Source organism: Lepisosteus oculatus, chromosome 6 (assembly GCF_040954835.1).
Source record: "Lepisosteus oculatus isolate fLepOcu1 chromosome 6, fLepOcu1.hap2, whole genome shotgun sequence".
Taxonomy (NCBI): Eukaryota; Metazoa; Chordata; class Actinopteri; order Semionotiformes; family Lepisosteidae; genus Lepisosteus; species Lepisosteus oculatus.
The window spans coordinates 43108239-43129592 of NC_090701.1; positions in this window are offsets into that span (position 1 = coordinate 43108239).

Sequence of the window (21354 nt, forward strand, 5' to 3'; positions counted from 1 at the left end):
GTTTAGCATGTACAAAGTGTGGATTGAGAATTTTGATTTTCGACCATTTTTGACAGGCGCGCGGCTTAGCAAAAACGGCAAAATTAGGTCAAATTTGTTTTTCCAGGAAACAACAAAACAACACCTTTCCTGCACTGCAGATACATCCTAAAGCACAGCAAAGGCATTAGAAAATGTGTAGGTGTTGTTCCAACACTAACCCTAACCCTAGCTCGGACACTTTTGGAACAAACTTCCAAATCCCTGCTTTAAAAACTGTGTTCAAAAAAGTCCACAAATGACTCAAAATTAGTCAGAATCATGTCAATTACCAGTCCACAGTTATTGTTTAATGCATCTAGAGTGAAAGGGATTCAATTCTGTGGCATTGCTTTTTTGACAAAACTGCTGCTGGAAAGATATTTCAAACATGCCATTATCGAGTCGTTTTCACGTCAGCATTACAATTACCAGAAAGGTTGGGCCAAAATTGTTCTTTCCTCTAGTTTTCAAAACAGAAAAGAAGAAAGTTTAGCATGTACAAAGTGTGGATTGAGAATTTTGATTTTCGACCATTTTTGACAGGCGCGCGGCTTAGCAAAAACGGCAAAATTGGGTCAAATTTGTTTTTCCAGGAAACAGCAAAACAACACCTTTCCTGCACTGCAGGTACATCCTAAAGCACAGCAAAAGCATTAGAAAATGTGTAGGTGTTGTTCCAGCACTAACCCTAACCCTAGCTCGGACACTTTTGGAACAGACTTCCAAATCCCTGCTTTAAAAACTGTGTTCAAAAAAGTCCACAAATGACTCCCAATTACTCAGAATCATGTCAATTACCAGTCCACAGTTATTGTTTAATGCATCTAGAGTGAAAGGGATTCAATTCTGTGGCATTGCTTTTTTGACAAAACTGCTGCTGGAACCACATTTCAAACATGCCATTTTCGAGTGGTTTTCATGTCACCATTACAATTACCAGAAAGGTTGGGCCAAAATTGTTCTTTCCTCTAGTTTTCAAAACAGAAAAGAAGAAAGTTTAGCATGTACAAAGTGTGGATTGAGAATTTTGATTTTCGACCATTTTTGACAGGCGCGCGGCTTAGCAAAAACTGCAAAATTGGGTCAAATTTGTTTTTCCAGGAAACAGCAAAACAACACCTTTCCTGCACTGCAGATACATCCTAAAGCACAGCAAAGGCCTTAGAAAATGTGTAGGTGTTGTTCCAACACTAACCCTAACCCTAGCTCGGACACTTTTGGAACAGACTTCTAAATCCCTGCTTTAAAAACTGTGTTCAAAAAAGTCCACAAATGACTCCCAATTAGTCAGAATCATGTCAATTACCAGTCCACAGTTATTGTTTAATGCATCTAGAGTGAAAGGGATTCAATTCTGTGGCATTGCTTTTTTGACAAAACTGCTGCTGGAAAGACATTTCAAACATGCCATTATCGAGTGGTTTTCACGTCAGCATTACAATTACCAGAAAGGTTAGGCCAAAATTGTTCTTTCCTCTAGATTTCAAAACAGAAAAGAAGAAAGTTTAGCATGTACAAAGTGTGGATTGAGAATTTTGATTTTCGACCATTTTTGACAGGCGCGCGGCTTAGCAAAAACGGCAATATTGGGTCAAATTTGTTTTTCCAGGAAACAGCAAAACAACACCTTTCCTGCACTGCAGGTACATCCTAAAGCACAGAAAGGGAATCGAAAATGTGTAGGTGTTGTTCCAACACTAACCCTAACCCTAGCTCGGACACTTTTGGAACAGACTTCCAAATCCCTGCTTTAAAAACTGTGTTCAAAAAAGTCCACAAATGACTCCCAATTAGTCAGAATCATGTCAATTACCAGTCCACAGTTATTGTTTAATGCATCTAGAGTGAAAGGGATTCAATTCTGTGGCATTGCTTTTTTGACAAAACTGCTGCTGGAAAGACATTTCAAACATGCCATTTTCGAGTGGTTTTCACGTCAGCATTACAATTACCAGAAAGGTTGGGCCAAAATTGTTCTTTCCTCTAGTTTTCAAAACAGAAAAGAAGAAAGTTTAGCATGTACAAAGTGTGGATTGAGAATTTTGATTTTCGACCATTTTTGACAGGCGCGCGGCTTAGCAAAAACGGCAAAATTGGGTCAAATTTGTTTTTCCAGGAAACAGCAAAACAACACCTTTCCTGCACTGCAGATACATCCTAAAGCACAGCAAAGGCCTTAGAAAATGTGTAGGTGTTGTTCCAACACTAACCCTAACCCTAGCTCGGACACTTTTGGAACAGACTTCCAAATCCCTGCTTTAAAAACTGTGTTCAAAAAAGTCCACAAATGACTCCCAATTAGAATCATGTCAGAATCATGTCAATTACCAGTCCACAGTTATTGTTTAATGCATCTAGAGTGAAAGGGATTCAATTCTGTGGCATTGCTTTTTTGACAAAACTGCTGCTGGAAAGACATTTCAAACATGCCATTATCGAGTGGTTTTCACGTCAGCATTACAATTACCAGAAAGGTTGGGCCAAAATTGTTCTTTCCTCTAGTTTTCAAAACAGAAAAGAAGAAAGTCTAGCATGTACAAAGTGTGGATTGAGAATTTTGATTTTCGACTATTTTTGACAGGCGCGCGGCTTAGCAAAAACGGCAAAATTGGGTCAAATTTGTTTTTCCAGGAAACAGCAAAACAACACCTTTCCTGCACTGCAGGTACATCCTAAAGCACAGCAAAGGCATTAGAAAATGTGTAGGTGTTGTTCCAACACTAACCCTAACCCTAGCTCGGACACTTTTGGAACAGACTTCCAAATCCCTGCTTTAAAAACTGTGTTCAAAAAAGTCCACAAATGACTCCCAATTAGAATCATGTCAGAATCATGTCAATTACCAGTCCACAGTTATTGTTTAATGCATCTAGAGTGAAAGGGATTCAATTCTGTGGCATTGCTTTTTTGACAAATCTGCTGCTGGAAAGACATTTCAAACATGCCATTATCGAGTGGTTTTCACGTGAGCATTACAATTACCAGAAAGGTTTGGCCAAAATTGTTCTTTCCTCTAGTTTTCAAAACAGAAAAGAAGAAAGTTTAGCATGTACAAAGTGTGGATTGAGAATTTTGATTTTCGACCATTTTTGACAGGCGCGCGGCTTAGCAAAAACGGCAAAATTGGGTCAAATTTGTTTTTCCAGGAAACAGCAAAACAACACCTTTCCTGCACTGCAGGTACATCCTAAAGCACAGCAAAGGCATTAGAAAATGTGTAGGTGTTGTTCCAGCACTAACCCTAACCCTAGCTCGGACACTTTTGGAACAGACTTCCAAATCCCTGCTTTAAAAACTGTGTTCAAAAAAGTCCACAAATGACTCCCAATTACTCAGAATCATGTCAATTACCAGTCCACAGTTATTGTTTAATGCATCTAGAGTGAAAGGGATTCAATTCTGTGGCATTGCTTTTTTGACAAAACTGCTGCTGGAACCACATTTCAAACATGCCATTTTCGAGTGGTTTTCACGTCAGCATTACAATTACCAGAAAGGTTGGGCCAAAATTGTTCTTTCCTCTAGTTTTCAAAACAGAAAAGAAGAAAGTTTAGCATGTACAAAGTGTGGATTGAGAATTTTGATTTTCGACCATTTTTGACAGGCGCGCGGCTTAGCAAAAACGGCAATATTGGGTCAAATTTGTTTTTCCAGGAAACAGCAAAACAACACCTTTCCTGCACTGCAGGTACATCCTAAAGCACAGAAAGGGAATCGAAAATGTGTAGGTGTTGTTCCAACACTAACCCTAACCCTAGCTCGGACACTTTTGGAACAGACTTCCAAATCCCTGCTTTAAAAACTGTGTTCAAAAAAGTCCACAAATGACTCCCAATTAGTCAGAATCATGTCAATTACCAGTCCACAGTTATTGTTTAATGCATCTAGAGTGAAAGGGATTCAATTCTGTGGCATTGCTTTTTTGACAAAACTGCTGCTGGAAAGACATTTCAAACATGCCATTTTCGAGTGGTTTTCACGTCAGCATTACAATTACCAGAAAGGTTGGGCCAAAATTGTTCTTTCCTCTAGTTTTCAAAACAGAAAAGAAGAAAGTTTAGCATGTACAAAGTGTGGATTGAGAATTTTGATTTTCGACCATTTTTGACAGGCGCGCGGCTTAGCAAAAACGGCAAAATTGGGTCAAATTTGTTTTTCCAGGAAACAGCAAAACAACACCTTTCCTGCACTGCAGATACATCCTAAAGCACAGCAAAGGCCTTAGAAAATGTGTAGGTGTTGTTCCAACACTAACCCTAACCCTAGCTCGGACACTTTTGGAACAGACTTCCAAATCCCTGCTTTAAAAACTGTGTTCAAAAAAGTCCACAAATGACTCCCAATTAGTCAGAATCATGTCAATTACCAGTCCACAGTTATTGTTTAATGCATCTAGAGTGAAAGGGATTCAATTCTGTGGCATTGCTTTTTTGACAAAACTGCTGCTGGAAAGACATTTCAAACATGCCATTATCGAGTGGTTTTCACGTCAGCATTACAATTACCAGAAAGGTTAGGCCAAAATTGTTCTTTCCTCTAGTTTTCAAAACAGAAAAGAAGAAAGTTTAGCATGTACAAAGTGTGGATTGAGAATTTTGATTTTCGACCATTTTTGACAGGCGCGCGGCTTAGCAAAAACGGCAAAATTGGGTCAAATTTGTTTTTCCAGGAAATAGCAAAACAACACCTTTCCTGCACTGGAGATACATCCTAAAGCACAGCAAAGGCATTAGAAAATGTGTAGGTGTTGTTCCAACACTAACCCTAACCCTAGCTCGGACACTTTTGGAACAGACTTCCAAATCCCTGCTTTAAAAACTGTGTTCAAAAAAGTCCACAAATGACTCCCAATTAGTCAGAATCATGTCAATTACCAGTCCACAGTTATTGTTTAATGCATCTAGAGTGAAAGGGATTCAATTCTGTGGCATTGCTTTTTTGACAAAACTGCTGCTGGAAAGACATTTCAAACATGCCACTATCGAGTGGTTTTCACGTGAGCATTACAATTACCAGAAAGGATGGGCCAAAATTGTTCTTTCCTCTAATTTTCAAAACAGAAAAGAAGAAAGTTTAGGATGTACAAAGTGTGGATTGAGAATTTTGATTTTCGACCATTTTTGACAGGCGCGCGGCTTAGCAAAAACGACAAAATTGGGTCAAATTTGTTTTTCCAGGAAACAGCAAAACAACACCTTTCCTGCACTGCAGATACATCCTAAAGCACAGCAAAGGCATTAGAAAATGTGTAGGTGTTGTTCCAACACTAACCCTAACCCTAGCTCGGACACTTTTGGAACAGACTTCCAAATCCCTGCTTTAAAAACTGTGTTCAAAAAAGTCCACAAATGACTCCCAATTAGAATCATGTCAGAATCATGTCAATTACCAGTCCACAGTTATTGTTTAATGCATCTAGAGTGAAAGGGATTCAATTCTGTGGCATTGCTTTTTTGACAAAACTGCTGCTGGAAAGACATTTCAAACATGCCATTATCGAGTGGTTTTCACGTCAGCATTACAATTACCAGAAAGGTTGGGCCAAAATTGTTCTTTCCTCTAGTTTTCAAAACAGAAAAGAAGAAAGTCTAGCATGTACAAAGTGTGGATTGAGAATTTTGATTTTCGACTATTTTTGACAGGCGCGCGGCTTAGCAAAAACGGCAAAATTGGGTCAAATTTGTTTTTCCAGGAAACAGCAAAACAACACCTTTCCTGCACTGCAGGTACATCCTAAAGCACAGCAAAGGCATTAGAAAATGTGTAGGTGTTGTTCCAACACTAACCCTAACCCTAGCTCGGACACTTTTGGAACAGACTTCCAAATCCCTGCTTTAAAAACTGTGTTCAAAAAAGTCCACAAATGACTCCCAATTAGAATCATGTCAGAATCATGTCAATTACCAGTCCACAGTTATTGTTTAATGCATCTAGAGTGAAAGGGATTCAATTCTGTGGCATTGCTTTTTTGACAAATCTGCTGCTGGAAAGACATTTCAAACATGCCATTATCGAGTGGTTTTCACGTGAGCATTACAATTACCAGAAAGGTTTGGCCAAAATTGTTCTTTCCTCTAGTTTTCAAAACAGAAAAGAAGAAAGTTTAGCATGTACAAAGTGTGGATTGAGAATTTTGATTTTCGACCATTTTTGACAGGCGCGCGGCTTAGCAAAAACGGCAAAATTGGGTCAAATTTGTTTTTCCAGGAAACAGCAAAACAACACCTTTCCTGCACTGCAGGTACATCCTAAAGCACAGCAAAGGCATTAGAAAATGTGTAGGTGTTGTTCCAGCACTAACCCTAACCCTAGCTCGGACACTTTTGGAACAGACTTCCAAATCCCTGCTTTAAAAACTGTGTTCAAAAAAGTCCACAAATGACTCCCAATTAGTCAGAATCATGTCAATTACCAGTCCACAGTTATTGTTTAATGCATCTAGAGTGAAAGGGATTCAATTCTGTGGCATTGCTTTTTTGACAAAACTGCTGCTGGAACCACATTTCAAACATGCCATTTTCGAGTGGTTTTCACGTCAGCATTACAATTACCAGAAAGGTTGGGCCAAAATTGTTCTTTCCTCTAGTTTTCAAAACAGAAAAGAAGAAAGTTTAGCATGTACAAAGTGTGGATTGAGAATTTTGATTTTCGACCATTTTTGACAGGCGCGCGGCTTAGCAAAAACGGCAATATTGGGTCAAATTTGTTTTTCCAGGAAACAGCAAAACAACACCTTTCCTGCACTGCAGGTACATCCTAAAGCACAGAAAGGGAATCGAAAATGTGTAGGTGTTGTTCCAACACTAACCCTAACCCTAGCTCGGACACTTTTGGAACAGACTTCCAAATCCCTGCTTTAAAAACTGTGTTCAAAAAAGTCCACAAATGACTCCCAATTAGTCAGAATCATGTCAATTACCAGTCCACAGTTATTGTTTAATGCATCTAGAGTGAAAGGGATTCAATTCTGTGGCATTGCTTTTTTGACAAAACTGCTGCTGGAAAGACATTTCAAACATGCCATTATCGAGTGGTTTTCACGTCAGCATTACAATTACCAGAAAGGTTAGGCCAAAATTGTTCTTTCCTCTAGTTTTCAAAACAGAAAAGAAGAAAGTTTAGCATGTACAAAGTGTGGATTGAGAATTTTGATTTTCGACCATTTTTGACAGGCGCGCGGCTTAGCAAAAACGGCAAAATTGGGTCAAATTTGTTTTTCCAGGAAATAGCAAAACAACACCTTTCCTGCACTGGAGATACATCCTAAAGCACAGCAAAGGCATTAGAAAATGTGTAGGTGTTGTTCCAACACTAACCCTAACCCTAGCTCGGACACTTTTGGAACAGACTTCCAAATCCCTGCTTTAAAAACTGTGTTCAAAAAAGTCCACAAATGACTCCCAATTAGTCAGAATCATGTCAATTACCAGTCCACAGTTATTGTTTAATGCATCTAGAGTGAAAGGGATTCAATTCTGTGGCATTGCTTTTTTGACAAAACTGCTGCTGGAAAGACATTTCAAACATGCCATTATCGAGTGGTTTTCACGTCAGCATTACAATTACCAGAAAGGTTGGGCCAAAATTGTTCTTTCCTCTAGTTTTCAAAACAGAAAAGAAGAATGTTTAGCATGTAAAAAGTGTGGATTGAGAATTTTGATTTTCGACCATTTTTGACAGGCGCGCGGCTTAGCAAAAACGGCAAAATTGGGTCAAATTTGTTTTTCCAGGAAACGGCAAAACAACACCTTTCCTGCACTGCAGATACATCCTAAAGCACAGCAAAGGCATTAGAAAATGTGTAGGTGTTGTTCCAACACTAACCCTAACCCTAGCTCGGACACTTTTGGAACAGACTTCCAAATCCCTGCTTTAAAAACTGTGTTCAAAAAAGTCCACAAATGACTCCCAATTAGTCAGAATCATGTCAATTACCAGTCCACAGTTATTGTTTAATGCATCTAGAGTGAAAGGGATTCAATTCTGTGGCATTGCTTTTTTGACAAAACTGCTGCTGGAAAGACATTTCAAACATGCCATTATCGAGTGGTTTTCACGTCAGCATTACAATTACCAGAAAGGTTGGGCCAAAATTGTTCTTTCCTCTAGTTTTCAAAACAGAAAAGAAGAATGTTTAGCATGTAAAAAGTGTGGATTGAGAATTTTGATTTTCGACCATTTTTGACAGGCGCGCGGCTTAGCAAAAACGGCAAAATTGGGTCAAATTTGTTTTTCCAGGAAACGGCAAAACAACACCTTTCCTGCACTGCAGATACATCCTAAAGCACAGCAAAGGCATTAGAAAATGTGTAGGTGTTGTTCCAACACTAACCCTAACCCTAGCTCGGACACTTTTGGAACAGACTTCCAAATCCCTGCTTTAAAAACTGTGTTCAAAAAAGTCCACAAATTACTCCCAATTAGAATCATGTCAGAATCATGTCAATTACCAGTCCACAGTTATTGTTTAATGCATCTAGAGTGAAAGGGATTCAATTCTGTGGCATTGCTTTTTTGACAAAACTGCTGCTGGAAAGACATTTCAAACATGCCATTATCGAGTGGTTTTCACGTCAGCATTACAATTACCAGAAAGGTTGGGCCAAAATTGTTCTTTCCTCTAGTTTTCAAAACAGAAAAGAAGAAAGTCTAGCATGTACAAAGTGTGGATTGAGAATTTTGATTTTCGACCATTTTTGACAGGCGCGCGGCTTAGCAAAAACGGCAAAATTGGGTCAAATTTGTTTTTCCAGGAAACAGCAAAACAACACCTTTCCTGCACTGCAGGTACATCCTAAAGCACAGCAAAGGCATTAGAAAATGTGTAGGTGTTGTTCCAACACTAACCCTAACCCTAGCTCGGACACTTTTGGAACAGACTTCCAAATCCCTGCTTTAAAAACTGTGTTCAAAAAAGTCCACAAAGGACTCCCAATTAGTCAGAATCATGTCAATTACCAGTCCACAGTTATTGTTTAATGCATCTAGAGTGAAAGGAATTCAATTCTGTGGCATTGCTTTTTTGACAAAACTGCTGCAGGAAAGACATTTCAAACATGCCATTATCGAGTGGTTTTCACGTCAGCATTACAATTACCAGAAAGGTTGGGCCAAAATTGTTCTTTCCTCTAGTTTTCAAAACAGAAAAGAAGAAAGTTTAGCATGTACAAAGTGTGGATTGAGAATTTTGATTTTCGACCATTTTTGACAGGCGCGTGGCTTAGCAAAAACGGCAAAATTGGGTCAAATTTGTTTTTCCAGGAAACAGCAAAACAACACCTTTCCTGCACTGCAGATACATCCTAAAGCACAGCAAAGGCATTAGAAAATGTGTAGGTGTTGTTCCAACACTAACCTAACCCTAGATCGGACACTTTTGGAACAGACTTCCAAATCCCTGCTTTAAAAACTGTGTTCAAAAAAGTCCACAAATGACTCCCAATTAGTCAGAATCATGTCAATTACCAGTCCACAGTTATTGTTTAATGCATCTAGAGTGAAAGGGATTCAATTCTGTGGCATTGCTTTTTTGACAAAACTGCTGCTGGAAAGATATTTCAAACATGCCATTATCGAGTGGTTTTCACGTCAGCATTACAATTACCAGAAAGGTTGGGCCAAAATTGTTCTTTCCTCTAGTTTTCAAAACAGAAAAGAAGAAAGTCTAGCATGTACAAAGTGTGGATTGAGAATTTTGATTTTCGACCATTTTTGACAGGCGTGTGGCTTAGCAAAAACGGCAAAATTGGGTCAAATTTGTTTTTCCAGGAAACAGCAAAACAACACCTTTCCTGCACTTCAGATACATCCTAAAGCACAGCAAAGGCATTAGAAAATGTGTAGGTGTTGTTCCAACACTAACCCTAACCCTAGCTCGGACACTTTTGGAACAGACTTCCAAATCCCTGCTTTAAAAACTGTGTTAAAAAAAGTCCACAAATTACTCCCAATTAGTCAGAATCATGTCAATTACCAGTCCACAGTTATTGTTTAATGCATCTAGAGTGAAAGGGATTCAATTCTGTGGCATTGCTTTTTTGACAAAACTGCTGCAGGAAAGACATTTCAAACATGCCATTATCGAGTGGTTTTCACGTCAGCATTACAATTACCAGAAAGGTTGGGCCAAAATTGTTCTTTCCTCTAGTTTTCAAAACAGAAAAGAAGAAAGTTTAGCATGTACAAAGTGTGGATTAAGAATTTTGATTTTCGACCATTTTTGACAGGCGCGCGGCTTAGCAAAAACGGCAAAATTGGGTCAAATTTGTTTTTCCAGGAAACAGCAAAACAACACCTTTCCTGCACTGCAGATACATCCTAAAGCACAGCAAAGGCATTAGAAAATGTGTAGGTGTTGTTCCAACACTAACCCTAACCCTAGCTCGGACACTTTTGGAACAGACTTCCAAATCCCTGCTTTAAAAACTGTGTTCAAAAAAGTCCACAAAGGACTCCCAATTAGTCAGAATCATGTCAATTACCAGTCCACAGTTATTGTTTAATGCATCTAGAGTGAAAGGGATTCAATTCTGTGGCATTGCTTTTTTGACAAAACTGCTGCTGGAAAGACATTTCAAACATGCCATTATCGAGTGGTTTTCACGTCAGCATTACAATTACCAGAAAGGTTGGGCCAAAATTGTTCTTTCCTCTAGTTTTCAAAACAGAAAAGAAGAAAGTTTAGCATGTACTAAGTGTGGATTGAGAATTTTGATTTTCGACCATTTTTGACAGGCGCGCGGCTTAGCAAAAATGGCAAAATTGGGTCAAATTTGTTTTTCCAGGAACCAGCAAAACAACACCTTTCCTGCACTGCAGATACATCCTAAAGCACAGCAAAGGCATTAGAAAATGTGCAGGTGTTGTTCCAACACTAACCCTAACCCTAGCTCGGACACTTTTGGAACAGACTTCCAAATCCCTGCTTTAAAAACTGTGTTCAAAAAAGTCCACAAAGGACTCCCAATTAGTCAGAATCATGTCAATTACCAGTCCACAGTTATTGTTTAATGCATCTAGAGTGAAAGGGATTCAATTCTGTGGCATTGCTTTTTTGACAAAACTGCTGCTGGAAAGATATTTCAAACATGCCATTATCGAGTGGTTTTCACGTCAGCATTACAATTACCAGAAAGGTTGGGCCAAAATTGTTCTTTCCTCTAGTTTTCAAAACAGAAAAGAAGAAAGTCTAGCATGTACAAAGTGTGGATTGAGAATTTTGATTTTCGACCATTTTTGACAGGCGTGTGGCTTAGCAAAAACGGCAAAATTGGGTCAAATTTGTTTTTCCAGGAAACAGCAAAACAACACCTTTCCTGCACTTCAGATACATCCTAAAGCACAGCAAAGGCATTAGAAAATGTGTAGGTGTTGTTCCAACACTAACCCTAACCCTAGCTCGGACACTTTTGGAACAGACTTCCAAATCCCTGCTTTAAAAACTGTGTTAAAAAAAGTCCACAAATTACTCCCAATTAGTCAGAATCATGTCAATTACCAGTCCACAGTTATTGTTTAATGCATCTAGAGTGAAAGGGATTCAATTCTGTGGCATTGCTTTTTTGACAAAACTGCTGCAGGAAAGACATTTCAAACATGCCATTATCGAGTGGTTTTCACGTCAGCATTACAATTACCAGAAAGGTTGGGCCAAAATTGTTCTTTCCTCTAGTTTTCAAAACAGAAAAGAAGAAAGTTTAGCATGTACAAAGTGTGGATTAAGAATTTTGATTTTCGACCATTTTTGACAGGCGCGCGGCTTAGCAAAAACGGCAAAATTGGGTCAAATTTGTTTTTCCAGGAAACAGCAAAACAACACCTTTCCTGCACTGCAGATACATCCTAAAGCACAGCAAAGGCATTAGAAAATGTGTAGGTGTTGTTCCAACACTAACCCTAACCCTAGCTCGGACACTTTTGGAACAGACTTCCAAATCCCTGCTTTAAAAACTGTGTTCAAAAAAGTCCACAAAGGACTCCCAATTAGTCAGAATCATGTCAATTACCAGTCCACAGTTATTGTTTAATGCATCTAGAGTGAAAGGGATTCAATTCTGTGGCATTGCTTTTTTGACAAAACTGCTGCTGGAAAGACATTTCAAACATGCCATTATCGAGTGGTTTTCACGTCAGCATTACAATTACCAGAAAGGTTGGGCCAAAATTGTTCTTTCCTCTAGTTTTCAAAACAGAAAAGAAGAAAGTTTAGCATGTACTAAGTGTGGATTGAGAATTTTGATTTTCGACCATTTTTGACAGGCGCGCGGCTTAGCAAAAATGGCAAAATTGGGTCAAATTTGTTTTTCCAGGAACCAGCAAAACAACACCTTTCCTGCACTGCAGATACATCCTAAAGCACAGCAAAGGCATTAGAAAATGTGCAGGTGTTGTTCCAACACTAACCCTAACCCTAGCTCGGACACTTTTGGAACAGACTTCCAAATCCCTGCTTTAAAAACTGTGTTCAAAAAAGTCCACAAAGGACTCCCAATTAGTCAGAATCATGTCAATTACCAGTCCACAGTTATTGTTTAATGCATCTAGAGTGAAAGGGATTCAATTCTGTGGCATTGCTTTTTTGACAAAACTGCTGCTGGAAAGACATTTCAAACATGCCATTATCGAGTGGTTTTCACGTCAGCATTACAATTACCAGAAAGGTTGGGCCAAAATTGTTCTTTCCTCTAGTTTTCAAAACAGAAAAGAAGAAAGTCTAGCATGTACAAAGTGTGGATTGAGAATTTTGATTTTCGACCATTTTTGACAGGCGTGTGGCTTAGCAAAAACGGCAAAATTGGGTCAAATTTGTTTTTCCAGGAAACAGCAAAACAACACCTTTCCTGCACTTCAGATACATCCTAAAGCACAGCAAAGGCATTAGAAAATGTGTAGGTGTTGTTCCAACACTAACCCTAACCCTAGCTCGGACACTTTTGGAACAGACTTCCAAATCCCTGCTTTAAAAACTGTGTTAAAAAAAGTCCACAAATGACTCCCAATTAGTCAGAATCATGTCAATTACCAGTCCACAGTTATTGCTTAATGCATCTAGAGTGAAAGGGATTCAATTCTGTGGCATTGCTTTTTTGACAAAACTGCTGCTGGAAAGACATTTCAAACATGCCATTATCGAGTGGTTTTCACATCAGCATTACAATTACCAGAAAGGTTGGGCCAAAATTGTTCTTTCCTCTAGTTTTCAAAACAGAAAAGAAGAAAGTTTAGCATGTACAAAGTGTGGATTGAGAATTTTGATTTTCGACCATTTTTGACAGGCGCGCGGCTTAGCAAAAACGGCAAAATTGGGTCAAATTTGTTTTTCCAGGAAACAGCAAAACAACACCTTTACTGCACTGCAGATACATCCTAAAGCACAGCAAAGGCATTAGAAAATGTGTAGGTGTTGTTCCAACACTAACCCTAACCCTAGCTCGGACACTTTTGGAACAGACTTCCAAATCCCTGCTTTAAAAACTGTGTTCAAAAAAGTCCACAAATGACTCAAAATTAGTCAGAATCATGTCAATTACCAGTCCACAGTTATTGTTTAATGCATCTAGAGTGAAAGGGATTCAATTCTGTGGCATTGCTTTTTTGACAAAACTGCTGCTGGAAAGATATTTCAAACATGCCATTATCGAGTGGTTTTCACGTCAGCATTACAATTACCAGAAAGGTTGGGCCAAAATTGTTCTTTCCTCTAGTTTTCAAAACAGAAAAGAAGAAAGTTTAGCATGTACAAAGTGTGGATTGAGAATTTTGATTTTCGACCATTTTTGACAGGCGCGCGGCTTAGCAAAAACGGCAAAATTGGGTCAAATTTGTTTTTCCAGGAAACAGCAAAACAACACCTTTCCTGCACTGCAGGTACATCCTAAAGCACAGCAAAGGCATTAGAAAATGTGTAGGTGTTGTTCCAGCACTAACCCTAACCCTAGCTCGGACACTTTTGGAACAGACTTCCAAATCCCTGCTTTAAAAACTGTGTTCAAAAAAGTCCACAAATGACTCCCAATTACTCAGAATCATGTCAATTACCAGTCCACAGTTATTGTTTAATGCATCTAGAGTGAAAGGGATTCAATTCTGTGGCATTGCTTTTTTGACAAAACTGCTGCTGGAAAGACATTTCAAACATGCCATTATCGAGTGGTTTTCACGTCACCATTACAATTACCAGAAAGGTTGGGCCAAAATTGTTCTTTCCTCTAGTTTTCAAAACAGAAAAGAAGAAAGTTTAGCATGTACAAAGTGTGGATTGAGAATTTTGATTTTCGACCATTTTTGACAGGCGCGCGGCTTAGCAAAAACGGCAATATTGGGTCAAATTTGTTTTTCCAGGAAACAGCAAAACAACACCTTTCCTGCACTGCAGGTACATCCTAAAGCACAGAAAGGGAATCGAAAATGTGTAGGTGTTGTTCCAACACTAACCCTAACCCTAGCTCGGACACTTTTGGAACAGACTTCCAAATCCCTGCTTTAAAAACTGTGTTCAAAAAAGTCCACAAATGACTCCCAATTAGTCAGAATCATGTCAATTACCAGTCCACAGTTATTGTTTAATGCATCTAGAGTGAAAGGGATTCAATTCTGTGGCATTGCTTTTTTGACAAAACTGCTGCTGGAAAGACATTTCAAACATGCCATTTTCGAGTGGTTTTCACGTCAGCATTACAATTACCAGAAAGGTTGGGCCAAAATTGTTCTTTCCTCTAGTTTTCAAAACAGAAAAGAAGAAAGTTTAGCATGTACAAAGTGTGGATTGAGAATTTTGATTTTCGACCATTTTTGACAGGCGCGCGGCTTAGCAAAAACGGCAAAATTGGGTCAAATTTGTTTTTCCAGGAAACAGCAAAACAACACCTTTCCTGCACTGCAGATACATCCTAAAGCACAGCAAAGGCCTTAGAAAATGTGTAGGTGTTGTTCCAACACTAACCCTAACCCTAGCTCGGACACTTTTGGAACAGACTTCCAAATCCCTGCTTTAAAAACTGTGTTCAAAAAAGTCCACAAATGACTCCCAATTAGTCAGAATCATGTCAATTACCAGTCCACAGTTATTGTTTAATGCATCTAGAGTGAAAGGGATTCAATTCTGTGGCATTGCTTTTTTGACAAAACTGCTGCTGGAAAGACATTTCAAACATGCCATTATCGAGTGGTTTTCACGTCAGCATTACAATTACCAGAAAGGTTAGGCCAAAATTGTTCTTTCCTCTAGTTTTCAAAACAGAAAAGAAGAAAGTTTAGCATGTACAAAGTGTGGATTGAGAATTTTGATTTTCGACCATTTTTGACAGGCGCGCGGCTTAGCAAAAACGGCAAAATTGGGTCAAATTTGTTTTTCCAGGAAATAGCAAAACAACACCTTTCCTGCACTGGAGATACATCCTAAAGCACAGCAAAGGCATTAGAAAATGTGTAGGTGTTGTTCCAACACTAACCCTAACCCTAGCTCGGACACTTTTGGAACAGACTTCCAAATCCCTGCTTTAAAAACTGTGTTCAAAAAAGTCCACAAATGACTCCCAATTAGTCAGAATCATGTCAATTACCAGTCCACAGTTATTGTTTAATGCATCTAGAGTGAAAGGGATTCAATTCTGTGGCATTGCTTTTTTGACAAAACTGCTGCTGGAAAGACATTTCAAACATGCCATTATCGAGTGGTTTTCACGTCAGCATTACAATTACCAGAAAGGTTGGGCCAAAATTGTTCTTTCCTCTAGTTTTCAAAACAGAAAAGAAGAAAGTTTAGCATGTACAAAGTGTGGATTGAGAATTTTGATTTTCGACCATTTTTGACAGGCGCGCGGCTCAGCAAAAACGGCAAAATTGGGTCAAATTTGATTTTCCAGGAAACAGCAAAACAACACCTTTCCTGCACTGCAGGTACATCCTAAAGCACAGCAAAGGCATTAGAAAATGTGTTCCAACACTAACCTAACCCTAGATCGGACACTTTTGGAACAGACTTCCAAATCCCTGCTTTAAAAACTGTGTTCAAAAAAGTCCACAAATGACTCCCAATTAGTAAGAATCATGTCAATTACCAGTCCACAGTTATTGTTTAATGCATCTAGAGTGAAAGGGATTCAATTCTGTGGCATTGCTTTTTTGACAAAACTGCTGCTGGAAAGATATTTCAAACATGCCATTATCGAGTGGTTTTCACGTCAGCATTACAATTACCAGAAAGGTTGGGCCAAAATTGTTCTTTCCTCTAGTTTTCAAAACAGAAAAGAAGAAAGTCTAGCATGTACAAAGTGTGGATTGAGAATTTTGATTTTCGACCATTTTTGACAGGCGTGTGGCTTAGCAAAAACGGCAAAATTGGGTCAAATTTGTTTTTCCAGGAAACAGCAAAACAACACCTTTCCTGCACTTCAGATACATCCTAAAGCACAGCAAAGGCATTAGAAAATGTGTAGGTGTTGTTCCAACACTAACCCTAACCCTAGCTCGGACACTTTTGGAACAGACTTCCAAATCCCTGCTTTAAAAACTGTGTTAAAAAAAGTCCACAAATGACTCCCAATTAGTCAGAATCATGTCAATTACCAGTCCACAGTTATTGTTTAATGCATCTAGAGTGAAAGGGATTCAATTCTGTGGCATTGCTTTTTTGACAAAACTGCTGCTGGAAAGACATTTCAAACATGCCATTATCGAGTGGTTTTCACGTCAGCATTACAATTACCAGAAAGGTTGGACCAAAATTGTTCTTTCCTCTAGTTTTCAAAACAGAAAAGAAGAAAGTTTAGCATGTACAAAGTGTGGATTGAGAATTTTGATTTTCGACCATTTTTGACAGGCGCGCGGCTTAGCAAAAACGGCAAAATTGGGTCAAATTTGTTTTTCCAGGAAACAGCAAAACAACACCTTTACTGCACTGCAGATACATCCTAAAGCACAGCAAAGGCATTAGAAAATGTGTAGGTGTTGTTCCAACACTAACCCTAACCCTAGCTCGGACACTTTTGGAACAGACTTCCAAATCCCTGCTTTAAAAACTGTGTTCAAAAAAGTCCACAAATGACTCAAAATTAGTCAGAATCATGTCAATTACCAGTCCACAGTTATTGTTTAATGCATCTAGAGTGAAAGGGATTCAATTCTGTGGCATTGCTTTTTTGACAAAACTGCTGCTGGAAAGATATTTCAAACATGCCATTATCGAGTGGTTTTCACGTCAGCATTACAATTACCAGAAAGGTTGGGCCAAAATTGTTCTTTCCTCTAGTTTTCAAAACAGAAAAGAAGAAAGTTTAGCATGTACAAAGTGTGGATTGAGAATTTTGATTTTCGACCATTTTTGACAGGCGCGCGGCTTAGCAAAAACGGCAAAATTGGGTCAAATTTGTTTTTCCAGGAAACAGCAAAACAACACCTTTCCTGCACTGCAGGTACATCCTAAAGCACAGCAAAGGCATTAGAAAATGTGTAGGTGTTGTTCCAACACTAACCCTAACCCTAGCTCGGACACTTTTGGAACAGACTTCCAAATCCCTGCTTTAAAAACTGTGTTCAAAAAAGTCCACAAATGACTCCCAATTACTCAGAATCATGTCAATTACCAGTCCACAGTTATTGTTTAATGCATCTAGAGTGAAAGGGATTCAATTCTGTGGCATTGCTTTTTTGACAAAACTGCTGCTGGAACCACATTTCAAACATGCCATTTTCGAGTGGTTTTCACGTCACCATTACAATTACCAGAAAGGTTGGGCCAAAATTGTTCTTTCCTCTAGTTTTCAAAACAGAAAAGAAGAAAGTTTAGCATGTACAAAGTGTGGATTGAGAATTTTGATTTTCGACCATTTTTGACAGGCGCGCGGCTTAGCAAAAACTGCAAAATTGGGTCAAATTTGTTTTTCCAGGAAACAGCAAAACAACACCTTTCCTGCACTGCAGATACATCCTAAAGCACAGCAAAGGCCTTAGAAAATGTGTAGGTGTTGTTCCAACACTAACCCTAACCCTAGCTCGGACACTTTTGGAACAGACTTCTAAATCCCTGCTTTAAAAACTGTGTTCAAAAAAGTCCACAAATGACTCCCAATTAGTCAGAATCATGTCAATTACCAGTCCACAGTTATTGTTTAATGCATCTAGAGTGAAAGGGATTCAATTCTGTGGCATTGCTTTTTTGACAAAACTGCTGCTGGAAAGACATTTCAAACATGCCATTATCGAGTGGTTTTCACGTCAGCATTACAATTACCAGAAAGGTTAGGCCAAAATTGTTCTTTCCTCTAGTTTTCAAAACAGAAAAGAAGAAAGTTTAGCATGTACAAAGTGTGGATTGAGAATTTTGATTTTCGACCATTTTTGACAGGCGCGCGGCTTAGCAAAAACGGCAATATTGGGTCAAATTTGTTTTTCCAGGAAACAGCAAAACAACACCTTTCCTGCACTGCAGGTACATCCTAAAGCACAGAAAGGGAATCGAAAATGTGTAGGTGTTGTTCCAACACTAACCCTAACCCTAGCTCGGACACTTTTGGAACAGACTTCCAAATCCCTGCTTTAAAAACTGTGTTCAAAAAAGTCCACAAATGACTCCCAATTAGTCAGAATCATGTCAATTACCAGTCCACAGTTATTGTTTAATGCATCTAGAGTGAAAGGGATTCAATTCTGTGGCATTGCTTTTTTGACAAAACTGCTGCTGGAAAGACATTTCAAACATGCCATTTTCGAGTGGTTTTCACGTCAGCATTACAATTACCAGAAAGGTTGGGCCAAAATTGTTCTTTCCTCTAGTTTTCAAAACAGAAAAGAAGAAAGTTTAGCATGTACAAAGTGTGGATTGAGAATTTTGATTTTCGACCATTTTTGACAGGCGCGCGGCTTAGCAAAAACGGCAAAATTGGGTCAAATTTGTTTTTCCAGGAAACAGCAAAACAACACCTTTCCTGCACTGCAGATACATCCTAAAGCACAGCAAAGGCCTTAGAAAATGTGTAGGTGTTGTTCCAACACTAACCCTAACCCTAGCTCGGACACTTTTGGAACAGACTTCCAAATCCCTGCTTTAAAAACTGTGTTCAAAAAAGTCCACAAATGACTCCCAATTAGTCAGAATCATGTCAATTACCAGTCCACAGTTATTGTTTAATGCATCTAGAGTGAAAGGGATTCAATTCTGTGGCATTGCTTTTTTGACAAAACTGCTGCTGGAAAGACATTTCAAACATGCCATTATCGAGTGGTTTTCACGTCAGCATTACAATTACCAGAAAGGTTAGGCCAAAATTGTTCTTTCCTCTAGTTTTCAAAACAGAAAAGAAGAAAGTTTAGCATGTACAAAGTGTGGATTGAGAATTTTGATTTTCGACCATTTTTGACAGGCGCGCGGCTTAGCAAAAACGGCAAAATTGGGTCAAATTTGTTTTTCCAGGAAATAGCAAAACAACACCTTTCCTGCACTGGAGATACATCCTAAAGCACAGCAAAGGCATTAGAAAATGTGTAGGTGTTGTTCCAACACTAACCCTAACCCTAGCTCGGACACTTTTGGAACAGACTTCCAAATCCCTGCTTTAAAAACTGTGTTCAAAAAAGTCCACAAATGACTCCCAATTAGTCAGAATCATGTCAATTACCAGTCCACAGTTATTGTTTAATGCATCTAGAGTGAAAGGGATTCAATTCTGTGGCATTGCTTTTTTGACAAAACTGCTGCTGGAAAGACATTTCAAACATCCCATTATCGAGTGGTTTTCACGTCAGCATTACAATTACCAGAAAGTTTGGGCCAAAATTGTTCTTTCCTCTAGTTTTCAAAACAGAAAAGAAGAATGTTTAGCATGTAAAAAGTGTGGATTGAGAATTTTGATTTTCGACCATTTTTGACAGGCGCGCGGCTTAGCAAAAACGGCAAAATTGGGTCAAATTTGTTTTTCCAGGAAACGGAAAAACAACACCTTTCCTGCACTGCAGATACATCCTAAAGCACAGCAAAGGCATTAGAAAATGTGTAGGTGTTGTTCCAACACTAACCCTAACCCTAGCTCGGACACTTTTGGAACAGACTTCCAAATCCCTGCTTTAAAAACTGTGTTCAAAAAAGTCCACAAATGACTCCCAATTAGTCAGAATCATGTCAATTACCAGTCCACAGTTATTGTTTAATGCATCTAGAGTGAAAGGGATTCAATTCTGTGGCATTGCTTTTTTGACAAAACTGCTGCTGGAAAGACATTTCAAACATGCCATTATCGAGTGGTTTTCACGTCAGCATTACAATTACCAGAAAGGTTGGGCCAAAATTGTTCTTTCCTCTAGTTTTCAAAACAGAAAAGAAGAAAGTTTAGCATGTACAAAGTGTGGATTGAGAATTTTGATTTTCGACCATTTTTGACAGGCGCGCGGCTTAGCAAAAACGGCAAAATTGGGTCAAATTTGATTTTCCAGGAAACAGCAAAACAACACCTTTCCTGCACTGCAGGTACATCCTAAAGCACAGCAAAGGCATTAGAAAATGTGTAGGTGTTGTTCCAACACTAACCCTAACCCTAGCTCGGACACTTTTGGAACAGACTTCCAAATCCCTGCTTTAAAAACTGTGTTCAAAAAAGTCCACAAATGACTCCCAATTAGAATCATGTCAGAATCATGTCAATTACCAGTCCACAGTTATTGTTTAATGCATCTATAGTGAAAGGGATTCAATTCTGTGGCATTGCTTTTTTGACAAAACTGCTGCTGGAAAGACATTTCAAACATGCCATTATCGAGTGGTTTTCACGTCAGCATTACAATTACCAGAAAGGTTGGGCCAAAATTGTTCTTTCCTCTAGTTTTCAAAACAGAAAAGAAGAAAGTCTAGCATGTACAAAGTGTGGATTGAGAATTTTGATTTTCGACTATTTTTGACAGGCGCGCGGCTTAGCAAAAACGGCAAAATTGGGTCAAATTTGTTTTTCCAGGAAACAGCAAAACAACACCTTTCCTGCACTGCAGGTACATCCTAAAGCACAGCAAAGGCATTAGAAAATGTGTAGGTGTTGTTCCAACACTAACCTAACCCTAGATCGGACACTTTTGGAACAGACTTCCAAATCCCTGCTTTAAAAACTGTGTTCAAAAAAGTCCACAAATGACTCCCAATTAGAATCATGTCAGAATCATGTCAATTACCAGTCCACAGTTATTGTTTAATGCATCTAGAGTGAAAGGGATTCAATTCTGTGGCATTGCTTTTTTGACAAATCTGCTGCTGGAAAGACATTTCATACATGCCATTATCGAGTGGTTTTCACGTGAGCATTACAATTACCAGAAAGGTTTGGCCAGAATTGTTCTTTCCTCTAGTTTTCAAAA